This window comes from Dromiciops gliroides, chromosome 1, assembly GCF_019393635.1.
Source record: "Dromiciops gliroides isolate mDroGli1 chromosome 1, mDroGli1.pri, whole genome shotgun sequence".
Classification (NCBI taxonomy): domain Eukaryota; kingdom Metazoa; phylum Chordata; class Mammalia; order Microbiotheria; family Microbiotheriidae; genus Dromiciops; species Dromiciops gliroides.
The window spans coordinates 5,774,565-5,789,809 of NC_057861.1; the positions used below are offsets into that span (position 1 = coordinate 5,774,565).

General features: G+C 49.6%; 1 protein-coding gene across 1 annotated transcript in view; it reads right to left on the reverse strand.

Moving 5' to 3' along the window:
* The window catches only part of LOC122736701 (septin-2), a 136,266-nt gene extending 126,742 nt beyond the window's left edge, over window positions 1-9,524 (reverse strand). The window contains exon 1 of the mRNA XM_043979086.1: window positions 9,416-9,524. The gene's annotated coding sequence lies outside the window, so the exon portion shown is untranslated. The remainder of the gene's footprint in view (window positions 1-9,415) is intronic.
* Window positions 9,525-15,245: the final 5,721 nt, after the last annotated feature.

Consider the following 15,245-nt stretch of genomic DNA (forward strand, 5'->3'; position numbering starts at 1 on the left):
ACAGGACAGAAGGCACTGGCCCTGGAATCACCAAGACCTGAGGTCAAAACCTGTCTCAGACACCGGCTAGCTGGGTACCCCGGGCAAGCACTTCATCTTTGCCTTGGCCCTCACCTGGAAAATGGGGGTAATCATCCCACCTCCCTCCCAGGGTTGTGCGGAGGATCCAATGAGACATTTGTGAAGCATTTACACAGTGCCTGGCACACAGTAGGTGCTTAATAACTCTATGTTTATCTGTATTCTCTGTGTCTCTCCTTCAGGCCCAGCTGCCTTTCTTCTCTGGATCCTCAGTGGGAGCAGGGTGGCTTCCCAGGGTGATGGCTGAGGGCACCGAGCTGGCAGGACTGCGGTGCCCAAAACTCCATCGAGGCTGGAGGGAGACAGTGTGTGTGTGTGTGTGTGTGTGTGTGTGTGTGTGTGTGTGTGGTGGGGGGGGGGGAGGCCTGACCTGCCTGACCCATGCTGCCCCTCCCTCAGGTGCCTCAATGCTTCAGCCGCATCCACAGCCAAGGGTCACCAAGTTCCGAGCAATGAGATTTGCCTCCATTGAAAGCAGATGAAGTGTGCTCGCTGTCCAGCCTGTTCTTGCCCAAATTCCCAGAACTCCAGGATCCTGAAGGCAGGTGAGCCAAGAGGATGAGCACACGTGTGCTCAGATCTCTAGAAGTCCTTGGGAACAAAGGCAGAGTTCAGAAGTGGCACCGGAAGGCACCAAATGGCAGCTTTTCACCCAGGAAAGGCCCAGGGCCGCAGTCTCAGAGGTCATCTGCTCTAGCTCCTAACTGACCCGGAATTTCTCCCTCCACAACATACCAGATGTGTGATCCTTCAGCCCTGGACTGAAAAATCTCCAGTGAGGGAGAATTCATCGCCTCTCCAGGCCACCCTCTTCCCTTCTGGCCGCCTCCAATTGCGAGGGAGTTTTTCCTCAAATCAAGCCTAAATCGGCCTCCTTGGACCTTCCGCCTCTCGCTCCTAACTCTGTCCTCTGGGACCGAGACGACCAGATCTAGCCCCTCCTGCCCACAATGATGCCCTTTCAAGAACATGAAGCCACATTCACCCCCAGCAAAAACTCTTCTCCAGGAGAAACATTTTCTTTGCCTGATCCTCCTCCAGCATGAACCCAAAGCGTCTCACCATCTTGGACGCTTCCCAGGGCTTCACACCGCCGGCTAGGACATGCAGTATGCTCTGCCCAGACGGTCTATCACCTCCTCACCTCGGCAGGCTCCCGTATCCAGATGGGCTGGGAGCCGTCCCCCTCACTTCCTCTCTATGCTGTGAAGGCACCAATAGCGATGTTGTGCAGTTCTTCCTCAGTCATGGGGTGACCAGCTTCCCTTTTTCCACTTCTACCCTTCTGGGATGGCGCCCATCCCACAACTTCATTTAGCAGGCACTGCCATCCCTCCTCACCCGAGTCAACAACCTCGACCTTCCTCATGCTGACTCTCCTTGAATGTCCAATCAGTCAAATTCTATGATTTCCCCAGAATTCCCTGCAAGCAAAGGTTGTTGCATTCTTTGTCTTACCCCACCGCCCCAGCACCCAGCAAAGGGCCCAGCCCAGAGATGGTACATTCATTCATTCAATACACATTTATTAAGCATCTACTATGTGCCAGGCACTGTGCTAAGCACTAGGGGTACAAAAAGAGGCAAAAGACAGCACCTGCCCTCAAGGGGTTCACGTTCTAATGGGGGAGACAACACGCAAACAAATCTACACAAAGCAAGCAACAGACGAGATAAAATACACGTGAAAAGCAAGATTAACTGAATCGCTTCAACACCTCTCCTCTACATGTCCTCATCCCCTCTTGCCTCCTCATTGGTCTCTCCCCACTCCAGGGCATCTTCCACACAGCCACCAAAGCTCATCTCCTAACGTCAAGCCTGAACACATCACTCCGATACACCAAGCCCAGTGGCTCCCCCCATTTGGCATTTCAAGCTCCACCAACCTCTCCCGATTCATCACACATTTTCTGTCCAGTTAAACAAGGCTCCCTATCTGCCTCCTGCAGGCCTTTGTCCTTGAGGCCCCCTGTCTGGAATGCTCTCCCCACTCCCCACCACCTCTTGGAATCCCTACTTCCAACCATTCTGGAGAGAAGTTTGGAATGACATCCAAAGGGGCATAAAGTTGTGCATACTTTGACCCAGTAATTCCACTACAAGGTCTATGTATCCCAAAGAGATCCCCCCAAAAAGGAGAAAAGAACCTATTTGTACAAAAATATTTATAGCAGCTCTTTTTGGGGTGGCAAAGAATTGGAGGGTTTGCCCATCAATTGGGGAATGGCTGAACGAGTTGTGATATATGACTGTAATGGAATATTAGTGTGCTATAAGAAATGATAAGCTTCAGAAAAACCTGCAGTGGATAAAGCACTGGCCCTGGATTCAGGAGGACCTGAGTTCAAATTTGGCCTCAGACACTTGACACTTACTAGCTCTGTGACCTTGGGCAAGTCACTTAACCCTCATTGTCCCGCATGAACTGGTGCAAAGTGAAGTGAGCAGAACCAGAACACTGTACACAGTAACAGCAAGCAATAGTGTACAATGATCAACTGTGAATGACTTAGCTCTTCTCAACAATCCAAGACAATTCCAAAGGACTCATGATGAAAAATACTATCCACCTCCAAAGAAAGAACTGATAGAGTCTGAATGCAGACTGAAGCATACCATTTTTCACTATTATTATTATTATTAGCAACAAACATTTATTTTATTTTTTCCAGTGACATGTAAGGGTAGTTTTAAACATTCATTTTCATAAGATTTAGAGTTCCACATTTTTCTCCCTCCCTCCCTTTCTTCCCCCCTCCACAAGATCGCAACCAGGTTATATCTGTTTATCAGTTCTTTCTATGGGGGTACAGAGTAAGCTTCCTCATTAGTTCCTGGGGATTGTCTTGGATCATTGCACTGCTGAGAGTACTTAAGTCATTCACATTTGCTCCTTGAACAATACTGCTGTCACTATGCACAATGTCCTCCCAGCTCTGCTCACTTCACTATACATCGATGTTCATCAGTCTTTCCAGGTTTTTCTGGGATCATCCTGTTTGTCATCTCCTACAGCACATGACCATTCCACCACAATCATATAGCACAGCTTTTTCCATCATTCCTCAATTGATGGACATTCCCTTGATTCTCAATTCTTAGCCTCCACAAAGAGCTGCTATAAATATTTTTTGTACAATTTTCCCCCTTTTCTCTTTTTCATGATTACTATTGTTAACTGTTTCCCTTCCATCCTATTCCTTTCCCCATGATATTTATTCTATTATCCATCTTCTTTCATCCTGTCACTCTTCAAAAGGGATTTGCTTCTGTCTGTCCCCTCCCCCACTCTGCCCTTCCTTCTTTTGCCCTTCTCTCTTTATCCCCTTCCCCTCCTATTTTCCTGCAGGGTTAGAGAGATTACTCCATGCAATTGAGTGTGTACATTATTCCTTCCTTGAGCCAATTTTAATGAGATTGAGGTCTTTGAGCCAATTCTGAGGAGTGTTGGGCTCATTTACTGCCCAGATTAAATAGATTACTCCACCCAGTTGAGGGGGGGGGGGGGTTAGTCCCTCCTAGAGGCAGCTCTGATGAGTTTAAGGTCTTTGAGCCTTTTCTGATGAGTATAAAATTCATTTACTGCCCTGCTCCTCTTCCATCTCTTCCCCCACTCCATAAGCCTTTTCCTGTTTCTTTCATGTAGGATTTCATCTCTGTCCTTTACTTTTATTTTTTTATGTGGTTTTTTTTTTGGTCTGTGTTTTCTTTCACAACATGACTAATATGGAAATATTTTTTGCATGATTGCACATGTATAACCTGTATTGAACTGCTCATGGTCTCAGGGAGGGAGGAGAGGAAGGAATGAGGTAGAGAATTTGGAAGTCAAAATTTTTAAAAAGCGAATGTTAAAAATTGTTTTTGGGGCAGCTAGGTGGTGCAGTGGATAGAGCACTGGCCCTGGATTCAGGAGGACCTGAGTTCAAATCTGGCCTCAGACAGTTGACACTTACTAGCTGTGTAACCCATGGCAAGTCACTTAACCCCAATTGCCTCACCAAAAAAAAAAAAAAATTGTTTTTACATGCAATTGGGAAAAATATATTAAAGTTTTTAAAATAACAAGATATGTCTTGTAACTATTAAAAAAAAAAGAATCCCAGGCTTCCTTTAGGTTAAGGGTCACTTTCTTTATGAAGTTTTTCCTGATTCTCTCTCATTGGCAAATGCCTCCCGATTATCTTTAACCTAATTTGTATTTAGAATGTACATGATACAGGTGTACACACTGTCTCTCTCTCCTTAAAGAATGTAAGTGTTAGGGAGGGGAGGAAGAGAGTTTGGAAGTCAAAATTTTTTTAAATTAATGTTAAAAATTGTTGAGAAATGGTCAAAGGATAGGAACAGGCAGTTTTCTGATGAAGAAATCAAAGCTATCTATTGCCATATGAAAAAATGCTCTAAATCTCTAATGATTAGAGAAATGCAAATTAAAACAACTCTGAGGTACCACCTGACACCTATCAGATTGGCTAATATGACAAAAAAAAGGAAAATAATCAATGTTGGAGAAGCTGTGGAAAAATTGGAACACAAATGCATTGTTGGTGGAGCTGTGAACTGATCCAACCATTCTGGAGCGCAATTTGGAACTATGCCCAAAGGGCTATAAAGCCTATGCACAGCTCTGACCCAGCAATACCACTATTAGGTCTTTTTCCCAAAGAGATCATAAAAAAGGGAAAGGACCCACATGTACAAAAATATTTATAGCTGCTCTTTTTGTGGTGGCAAGGAATTGGAAACTGAGGGGTTGCCCATCAATTGGGGAATGGCTGAACAAGTTGTGATATATGAATGTAATGGAATACTATTGTGCTGTAAGAAACGATAAGCAGGCAGATTTCAGAGAAACCTGGAAGGACTTACATGAACTGATGCTGAGTGAGATGAGCAGAATCAGGAGAACATTGTACACAGTATTATCAACATTATGTGTTAATCAACTATGATAGACTTGACTCTTCTCAGCAATACAATGGTCCAAGATATTTCCAAAGGACTCATGATGGAAAATGCTCTCCAAATTCAGAAAAAAAGAACTATGGAATCTAGATGTAGATAGAACCATACTATTTCTTTTTTTGTTTGTTTTTGTTTTTTGAGGTTTTTCTTTTTTGCTCTGATTCTTCTTTCACAGCATGACTCATGCAGAAATATGTTTAATGTGATTGTACATATATAACCTATACCAGATTGCTTGCTATCGTGGGGAGGGAGGATGGAGGGGAGGGAGGGAGAAAAATTTGAAACTAGAAATTATGTAGCTGGAAAACAATAAAATACTTTTATGAAAAAAAATTGTCTTTACATATAATTGCAAAAATAAATTTAAAGAGTAGGGATTTTTAAAAAAGAAAGATAAATTTCTTGAGGGAAAGTCCTTTTTTAATTTTGTCTTTGAAGCTTCAGTGCCTAACACAGAGTAGATACTTCCAAACCCCGCCACACACACACACACACACACACACACACACACACACACACACACACACACACACACACACACACTGACTAAATTCATATCACCTGGCCCTGATGAACCACATCCTCTCCCACTGAAAAATGAGCCAATCTGACTGATGAGCCACTGCCAGTGATATTTAAGAGACCACGGATAAGAGGAACAAGAGCTCAAGCTGCCAGAGAGCCTGACTGAGACTCCCGGGGAAACCTTCGAGCAGATCAGGCTGATCAACATCTAGAAGGGGAGATGGTGATTAAAAAGATGCGGTCTAGTCTCAGCAAACAGATTCTCTTCATCCTTTTATGAGGGGGATGCCAACGTGTAGATGAAGGGGATACCAACGTGTAGATGAAGGGGATGCCAGGGCCACAGTTCACCTACACTCTAATCTTGTATTTGCTTTGCTCCAGAGGGCAGAACAAGAAACACTGGATGGAAGTGGGAGATTCAGACGAGGTGGAAGGAAAAATGTCCTAATGAGAGCCAAAGATAAGTCAGATGAGCCCCCCACCCCCATCCATTCCCACTTGTCCTGGGGGCTGAAGAAAGGATTCTGATTCCAGAAGGACCTGCCCCACTGGCTTGGAGGTTCCCTCTCCCCTGGTTCTGTGGGATGGCATTGGGAGAATGAGATTTCAGCCATTAGAACTAGGAAAAGGGAGGGAAAGGATCCCCTCCCCTCTGCCCCCCCCAAGAACAGAGGGGTGCAAAAGTGCCAAAGCAGAACAGTTGAGGATGGGGATCAGGAGGGGTATGGTTCTATCTGATACACAGGAGACACAACACATCAAGATCCCCTCACCTCAGGCCATTCTCCCTGGCTGCCCCCATGCCTGGAACACTCTCCCTCCTCATCTGGGGCTACTTCGTCCTTCCTGAGAATTCAAGTCCCAGCTACAATCCCACCTTCTACAGGAAGAAGCCCTCCCCAAGCCCTCTCAATTCCAGGGCCTTCCCTCTGTTAATACTTTCCTATTTATCCTGTCTCTGGCTTGTGTGTGCAGTTGTTTGCAGACTGTGATCTCAAGGGTCTTTTGTCCCTTTTTGTATCTCTTACGCTTAGCACAGTGCGTGGAACATAGTAAGTGATTAACAAACACTTATTAACCAGCTAAATGAGAGGACATAGTTTGGGTGCTGCTGGGTTGTCCAGGGGCTTTGAATGTCTTCCTACATCAAATTATATTACTGCAACAACAGACTCCTCTTCCTGAGTTCAAATCCAGCTTCAGATACTCGCTGTGTGATCCTGGGCAAGTCACTTGACCCTATTTGCCTCAGTTTCCTCATGTGAAAAATGAGCTGGAGAAGGAAACCACTCCAGTATCTCTTCCAAGAAGCCCCCAAGTAGGGTCACGAAGATTCCAACAACAACAACATAAATCTCTGAGAGAAGGGGGAAGGATATATTTGGAAATGAAGGTGGTGATGTCAAAAGAAAACCTCTCAAAAATCTTTTAGAAAAGAAACTGGGTTCTGAAAATGAGCTCCTCACAAGGAGAATGTGGGTCTGGGTGTGTCACGGCCACATCTCAATAACTGAAAATTGAGACAACAGCTCACTTGTACAAAGGGCCCTGGATGTGGGAGGAAGGTAAGTCTGCACTTATCACTTCCCAGATCAGGCCAGACAACTCTCATTGTGCGGAGCCTTGTGTCCCCGGCCTTTCCGCTGGCGCCCTGGGTTTTCCTTTGACCTCTGCCAGCACTATTCAGCAAACACTTATTAAGCACTGGCTGTGTGCAGAGCAGGAGGCCCGGCGGAGGTTCTAGGAGAGATACGGAAGTTTGGGTCAGATGTGGCCCTCACTCTCCTGGAGCCTAGGGATAACTTGCATGCCCCAACAACTAACTGCACAGTGAAAAGATGCAGGCTGAATGAATGCTGGAGGAAGCGGATAGGGAGGGGAGAGGAGAGCGGGGCAGGGAAGGGGGCAGAGGCTCCACAGGAGGAGGAGAGGGGCGCAGGGGTTCACAGCCAGAGCATGAGTGGAGGACAGAACTTCAGGTTGGGCTTTCTTGGCACGGGCCTGGGGAGACTTAAGCTTGTTTTTTCCAGGTTAATAGGATAAGTGGTGCAAGGCTGTTCTGCAAAAAGTAGGAATGGGATTATTGGAATGGGAAAAAGGGGGACAAAGGGCATCATGGTACAGAGGCAAGTGGGCACAGCACCAGACGTTTAGAACTGAAAGACCATCTGGTTTGAAGCTCTTATTTTACACACATCCAAGGACCTAGGTTCGAATCTCAGCTTTGCCATTCCCTAGCTGTTGGACCTTGGGGTCACTTAACATTGATGAGCCTCAGTTTCCCCATAATTAAAGTGAGGGGGTTGTACCAGACATCTCTAAGTCTACGGCCCTCTGATTCCTCTTCCTCTAAGACAGGAGGAAAATGAAAATACAAGAAGCTGGTCTGCCAGACCCTGACCCCGCAATGTCACATCTCTGGAGCCGAGGCTCCTTATCTACATGAGGATCCTATGCGGGCACGCTGGTCAAAGGCACCGATGACACAAGGCTAGTGGCCGGGCCAGTTAACCCAAGAAAAGAGGGTCTGGCACGACCCAGATGAGACTTTGGCCCAAAGTGCAAAAGGGACAGAAGTCAAGGGGCGGGGCGCTGCCCCCCAACCACCTGGTATGCCCCCCCCCATTTACAGGGAAGGGGGTCAGGGATCCTGCTCCTGCTCCATTTCACTTAGACCTGCCAGGGTGTGGACCCTCCCAATGCCAGGACTCCATGTCCTCAACCTCTCCAGCAAGCTGAGGCCTCTGGGGCTCCTAAGGGGGATGAGGACATGGACTGAGAAGAGGCGGAGCTTCACAGAGTCTATCTTCCTCTTTCTCCTTTTCCAAAATGATCATTTATTTTCAGCCTCAAACTAAGCTTCCCACATGGGCATGAAGTGAATGTGAGGTGGCTCACCACCAGCTCTGCCCCAGGGTGTGGGAGAAGGAAAGGGGAAGGAGGACCCCTGGACCACTTCCCACCTCCAGCCAGACACCCATTACTTAGAGGGGGGAGGAGGAAAAGGAGGGAGGGAGGGAAGAAGGAAGGAAAGGAGGGAAGAGGGGAGGGAAGTTAAGAAGAAAGAAGGGAGCGAAGACAGGAAAGGAGGGGAGAAGGGAGAGAAGTAGCCAGGAAGGGAGGGAGGGGAGAGTAGGAAGGCCAGGAGGCCCCTGCCCAGGAATGCCCACCCCCCACACACGCCACTTTTCCCAGTTGGCACAGCCCACTCCGTGCCCGGGCTCGCTGCCAGCAGGGGCTGGAGGCTAGTGCCAGGGATGGCCCCAGGGGTCCAGCTCATGGGGCCAAGTTGGGGAAGGGGCTTCTCCTCAGGGCTCCTAACAGGGTCTCCTGCCTGGTCTTCACGCTTGTCTTGGGCACTGATCCACCCCCAGCCCCATCTCCAAAGGGCAGGAGGCCGAAGACGCCCCTTCCCCCCCCTCCCCCGCCCCAGACCCTCGCCCCGAGAGCTGTCATGTGCCCGAGCCCTCTCCCTGTCCAGCCCTGACCTCTCTCCGGCTGCTGGCCTGCAGGACGGACGTGTCCAATTAAAGGTGCCCCCCCCCCCCCCCCCCCCGCCAAACGTCAAGCTCCACGTGCCAGGACTCAAGTGCCCGCCCCCACCCTCCTCTCCCTCCCCTTCCCACACATGCCCCGCCCCCCCCGTGGTCTCCCGCCTCCGCGCCTTTGCCCGGGCTGTGCCCCGCGTCCCCACGCCCTTTCACCTGGGTCTCTCAGGACCCCGCCCCCGCCCAGGTGCTGGGGTCCCTGAGGATATCGGGGCCCGCCGGGCAGAGCCCCCCCGCACGGCCCAGGCCTTGGCTGCGCGACCTCCCCTCCCTCCAGCGCTCACCTCTCCCGGCTCCGCGGCGGCTCCTCAGGGGGCGGTGGCTCCGGAATCCGCGCCTCCCTCCGCCCGCTCGCTCCTCCAGCTTCCCACAGGGCACCGCGCGCGCCCGGGCCGCCCTCCCCTCCCCCGGCCCTCCCTCCGCGCACGCGCCTCCTCTCCCGAGCGGTCGGGCACGAGCGCGGGCGCGGGCGGTACTGCTGCTGCGCAGCCCCAGCCGCGTGCGCGCGCCCCGTCCCCCCCCCCCATCCCCGTCACGTGCCAGCCGGCCCCGCCCCCCACCCCCACCCCCGGCGACTTCGCAACCGCTCCCCCCATCTTCTTCATCCTCGTCGCCTCCTCTCTGTCCCACCTTGGTCCCCCTCCCTCTTCATCCTCAGACACCCGGAGCCCCCCCTTCTAAACTGTGCGCCCAGAAATCACCGGCCGGGGGCCCTCCAGGAAAGACCTCTAGCCCAGCCCTTCATTCTCCAGATGGGGAAACTGAGGCTCAGGGCAGAGGAAGCTTGTCCTAAACCCCAAACACCCCCCCCCACGCCACACAAGCTGACGCTTCCCCCCAGGCTCCTTTGCCCCGGAGCCCGCACCTCCTGGGGCTGGGGGGAAACTGAGGCAGGGCTGAGCCAGCACGGTCACCCACTGCCCAGGGTCCGGTGGGAAAAGCCTCTCCCCCGCGTGAAATCATTACAGCTTCCCGGGCCTCAGTGGGCCTCCTGTAAAATGGGGGGACCCCACGCCTCTGGGTCCCCACCGTCCCAAGCCCACCCCGGCCACCTGCCAGCCGGACACTGCCGCCGTCCCGACTCGAGCTTCTCCCGGGGAACAAAGCCCCCCAACCCCCACCCCGCCCGGGCCGGGCCGGGGGCGGACGAGACAAAGCGCCCCCACCCGCAGGCTCCGGGCCCGCATAGACGGGAGCCAGGATCCATCTCCGAAGCCCTCCTATTCCCACCAGGCCAGACCCGGGCTCAGTCCGAGAAGTGTCTACCCTTCACCGTGCCAGCTTCCCGGGGTTTAAGAAGCGGAAACAATCTTTGCCCTCGGGGAGCCAACACCCTATGGGGAAGGTGCTGAAACACTTCTCCGAATGCCTGGGGGTCCGTGCCCTGGCAGAGGGGACCTGGCCCAGAGAGCGGGCGCTGCCACCCGCTGACCCGGCCCCCTCCCCTCCCTGGGCGGCAGATGTGGCTTCTCTGTTTCCTCCCCCAGAATTTCCTTGTAGCACTGAATGGCAGGGACAGTGCCTCTCCTGTCACCGAGGGCGAGGCCCCTCTCCTGAGTACTTGTCCCCCTGCCCTTCTGAGCCCACCCTCCCATCCTGCTCCGAACTGGGTGTTCCCCAAGGCTCTGTCCTAGGTCCTTGTGGCTCCTGCTCTCTCTCCCTTTCTCCCTCTCTCCCCTTCTCTCCTCCTCCTCTTCCTCCTCCATACTTGCTGATTTTAGAAACAGTCCTACAAGTTGCAGGAGTTGGTACTAGAAGTGTCCTTTATTCTTTGATTCAGTGAGAGATGGAGATGTCATGAGTCAAGCTAACAAGAATCATGGGGGAGCACGGGAATTTTTGGAAGCTAAAGAATAGCAAGTGGACACAACCAAAAAGTAAGATTCTTTTGTTAGCACCAGATCATTTTTGTTTTGTTTTTGTTTTTTGCGGGGCAATTGGGGTTAAGTGACTTGCCCAGGGTCACACAGCTAGTAAGTGTCCCGTGTCTGAGGCTGGATTTGAACTCAGGTCCTCCTGAATCCAGGGCTGGTGCTTTATCCACTGTGCCATCTTTAACATAGATTTTAGAAACATTTAATTTTTTTTTCAAAATATTTTAAAGGTGAAATATGTGCTAACCTACCTTGTGGTTGTTGTCGGTCCTTTGTTCTTGATGAGAACCATGACATCAGGGTGATGTCATGACTTGTAATGAAGTTGGATTGAAGTGAGGGAGGGGCTATGCAAAGTCACCAGCCTCACTCTCTCTTCCAGAGCCAGCTGGGTTCAGTGGCAAGATATATATATATCAGGACAACTAGAGATGGCCCAAGGTGTTTAAGGCAATTGGGGTTAAGTGACTTGCCCAGGGTCACACAGCTAGTGTCTGAGGTGAGGTTTAAACTCAGGTCCTCTCAACTTCAGGGCCTGTGCTCCATTCACTGCCCCTAGGAATCAGCATTGTGTTATGGCAGCTAAGAAGCCAATGGTATCTTGGGTTGCATTCATTGGGGCTAGGAAGGTGAGTCTTACCATTCTTTGCACCAGTCAGACCATATCTCGGTTGTTGGGCATCTTCAGTTATGGGCACTATGATAACTCCCATTGTCTGTGACAACAAAATGCAGTACATGTCATGCTGAAAGACTACTGGATCCACAGGTTGCATCTGATGGTGTCTCAATTCACAAAGTTGTTCCAGTTCAGTGAGAGCGCTCGCAAGCCGAATTTGCAGCTAAGAAATTCTGCAGGGGAAAAAATCGTTAATTCACTTTAGAGAAATGTCTGTGACTGCATTTTGATAGTTTTGCCTAGAGTGTCCTCTCTGTTCGGTCATGAGGTCCACAAGCGGAGACCACGTTCTTTGTGACCTCCATATCCCAAGGCCCTCCACACAGGAAGCACCTACGAAGTGTTTGTTGTCGGGGACTAATGCCTGAGAGTAAGCCACAGAGCTTAACAAAACCCAATGGGCTTTGCTCTTCCTGCATCACCCGGTCAAAGTTAACCAGGAGAGCAAATCCACACACGGATGGCGGTTAGAGGAAGTATTCTAGACAGCCAGCATGCCATCGACAGGCAAGACAGGACAGGAAGGAGAAAGGGTCTTCATTGGTCCACAGTTTGTTATATGAGGAAAAGAGTGTGGAGGTAAAGGCAGAATAATGCCAATGAGACTCTCTACCAGTTTAGAAGAGATGAAATGAAATAAAATGTTTAAGTTCTTGCTATGTGCCAGTCATGGATATAAGTGCTGGGGAAAGGAAGGAAGGAAAGAAGGAAGGAAGGGAGAGAGGGAGGGAGGAAAGAAAGAAAGAAAATACAAGACTATATGGTAATGTTTTGCATAATTGCACATGTATAACCTTTGATTGCTTACCACCTCAGGGAAGGCGGTAGGAATGGTAGAATTTGGAATTCAAAACTAAATAAAACTGCTTAAAAATTTAAAAAATAAATGCTTGTTGATTAGCATGTCAAGAATCTAATATTTGGAAATTGTGAGTCCTTGAGATAGAGGCATACTGTCATTTTTTCTGCACATGCCTCAACTCATGTTATAAAAAATTTATTGAGGGGGCAGCAAGGTGGTACAGTGGATAGAGCACCAGCCCTGGATTCAGGAGGACCTGAGTTCAAATGCGGCCTCAGACACTTACTAGCTATGTGACCCTGGGCAAGTCACTTAACCCTCATTGCCCTGCCAAAAAAAAAAAAAGAGAGAGAGAGAGAGAGAGAGAGAAAGAGAGAGAGAGAGTTTCTAAAATGGTCCTCAAAGAAATGCCATTTTTGAAAATGCCCAGAGGCAGTGAGTGCTTCAACAGCTCTCAACATTGGAGGGGCTCCTGCTGCTCTGCAGTGTGCCCACCAGTCCTGAGCATCTGCCTCCCATGGGTCCCTCCAGTAAGGAGCCAGAGTCCAAGGGGTACGGGAAGCCTAGGACCCAGCCCCAAGCTGACTCTGTGCCTCCTTCTTTCCAAAGTCCGGAAGCCAGGAAGGAACTTCTCACTTGTTTACTTACCCTGGGAGGGAGAGGGAAGAGAGAAATATAAATCTACCCTGGCACATTAAGTCACACAAAGTCACCAAGCAAATTAATGATAGGGTTAGACAAGGGACAAGGCAGCAGAGTGGAGAAAGGGCCCCGGGTCTGGACCGCTGACTGGGGTTCAGGTCCTAGCTCTGGCTCCAGCCGATCTGCGTATGACCTTGGCTCACACTCCTTTCCAAGAGTGTAGAAAATCCTTTCCTTTATGGTCCTGTTAGCCCTTCCACAAGCCCCAAGGAAACTGCCCTCACAAGCCTTTCTCAACAATAAAGGAGTATTCACTTAAAGGCTGTTACAGCCTCTGAGTCAAGACCCTGCTTCTCTCTAGGCCTCAGTTTCCTTATCTGTAAAATGGGGTGATCAGACCTGGATGATCTCTATGGTCATGTTCAGCTCTAAATCCTAGGAATACACATGGTAGGAAGTCTCAATGGCACTGTTGCCATTTCACAGATGAAGAAACTGAGGCACTCTCAGTACCTTGTAGCTGTGACAGTCAAACCCTCAGACTAAGGTCCCAGAACTCCACATTTCCACACTTTGGAGTGAAACTGTGTCCCCTGCCCCAGGGACCTTCCTTCTTATTGGAGGTTGAAGGGCTCCCCCAAGAGCCTCCATTTAAGGTTCCCCCACCAGGCTGCAGAGCTCTGGAACTCACCCTGCTCACAAGCTGGCACCCTCTCCTGCCCCCTTTCCAGGCTCCTTTTATGTGTTGTTTTCCCTTTTGGAATATAAGCTCCTTGAGGGCAGGGACTGACTTCCTCTTTGCTTGTATTTTATTACCAGAGTTCAACACAGCGCCTGGCAGATAAGAATTAAGAGCTGAATAAATGTTTGTTGATTGACTGACTGACTTCTAGAGACCAGAGTGGGAAAGTAGAATGGGGAGGCTTTATGGAAGGATGTGGGACTTGAAAGACAGGTTTGATTTGGATAGACAGAATGGGGCATTCCAGGTGGAGAATGCCACATGGACAAATGTGTACAGGTTGGAATTAACTGGGTATGTTACATGTGGCCGCCAGCCTGATTAGAACAGAAGATGGATGGCACATGGACCAGTGAAAAATATTTCCTGGGCATTAAAAGCCAAGAGAGAGGGGGTACTTAGAGGTAGAAGATCAGTATATATTTGTTGAATGAATAAATGAATGAATGGATTTGTAACATTTCTCTAGATCTTTCTTCCCCTCCAAGATGGCATCTTGAATTATCTTGATAGTGATTTCATCATGTGTCATTGTTGTTTTCAATTTGAAAAAGTTTGAGACAAATGAGAGCAGTAACTTCTGTATTAGGGGAAGAAAAAAAAAAAACGCTAAATAAATACCTACCAGGAAGCATTGTCTCATCCTCTCGTCTCTTAGCGTATCAGGAAAAGCCCAGTCTTCCATTTCCTTCCTGCTGCTGTCCCTTTCAATAAAGACAAAAATAACTTCTCCATTTCACTTCAGATTACCTGTCCTGAGGAAATACTGAGCTTGAAGACCGAGTGACAGGTTTGGGCAGAAAGGAGAAATCCACGTGGGTTAGAAATCCCCAAACCTGCAGGCTCCTGGCGTTCTCCCCAAGTCTCCCTCTCCTTTCTCAGCTCTGGCTGCCCCCAGCCCTCTCGCCACCTCCTTCCACCCAGGAGGTTTCTGGCCCTTCTGTTGCTTGAGATAACCTTCGAAATGTAAACTAGTTCATTTTGTATTGTCTGGAATCCAACTGGCTAAAACAATAAGAAGGGCCGAAGTCCCACTATTCGTGCCAGTGGAGTGGGAGCAGTGAAATCAGGGAGGGTCGCCATGACGTCATAGTTGCCCACTTCAGCTCTGGGTACCACCTTTGAGGAGAGATGCTGAGGAACTGGAGAGCTTCCAGCCAGAGGCACTGAGGATGGAGAAGGGCCTGAGATCGTGCATGGCCTTGGAGGGCCAACTGTAGAGGCCAGGGAGGCCGGGAACCAAGTGAGATCATTGATTGGAGTGTAAGTCATATCAACAAGCATTTATTAAGCACCTACTAAGTGCCAGTCACTGCATCAAATACCCAGGAGATGTGAAGCAAGACAAAAAACAGCCCCACTCCTCAGGGAGTTT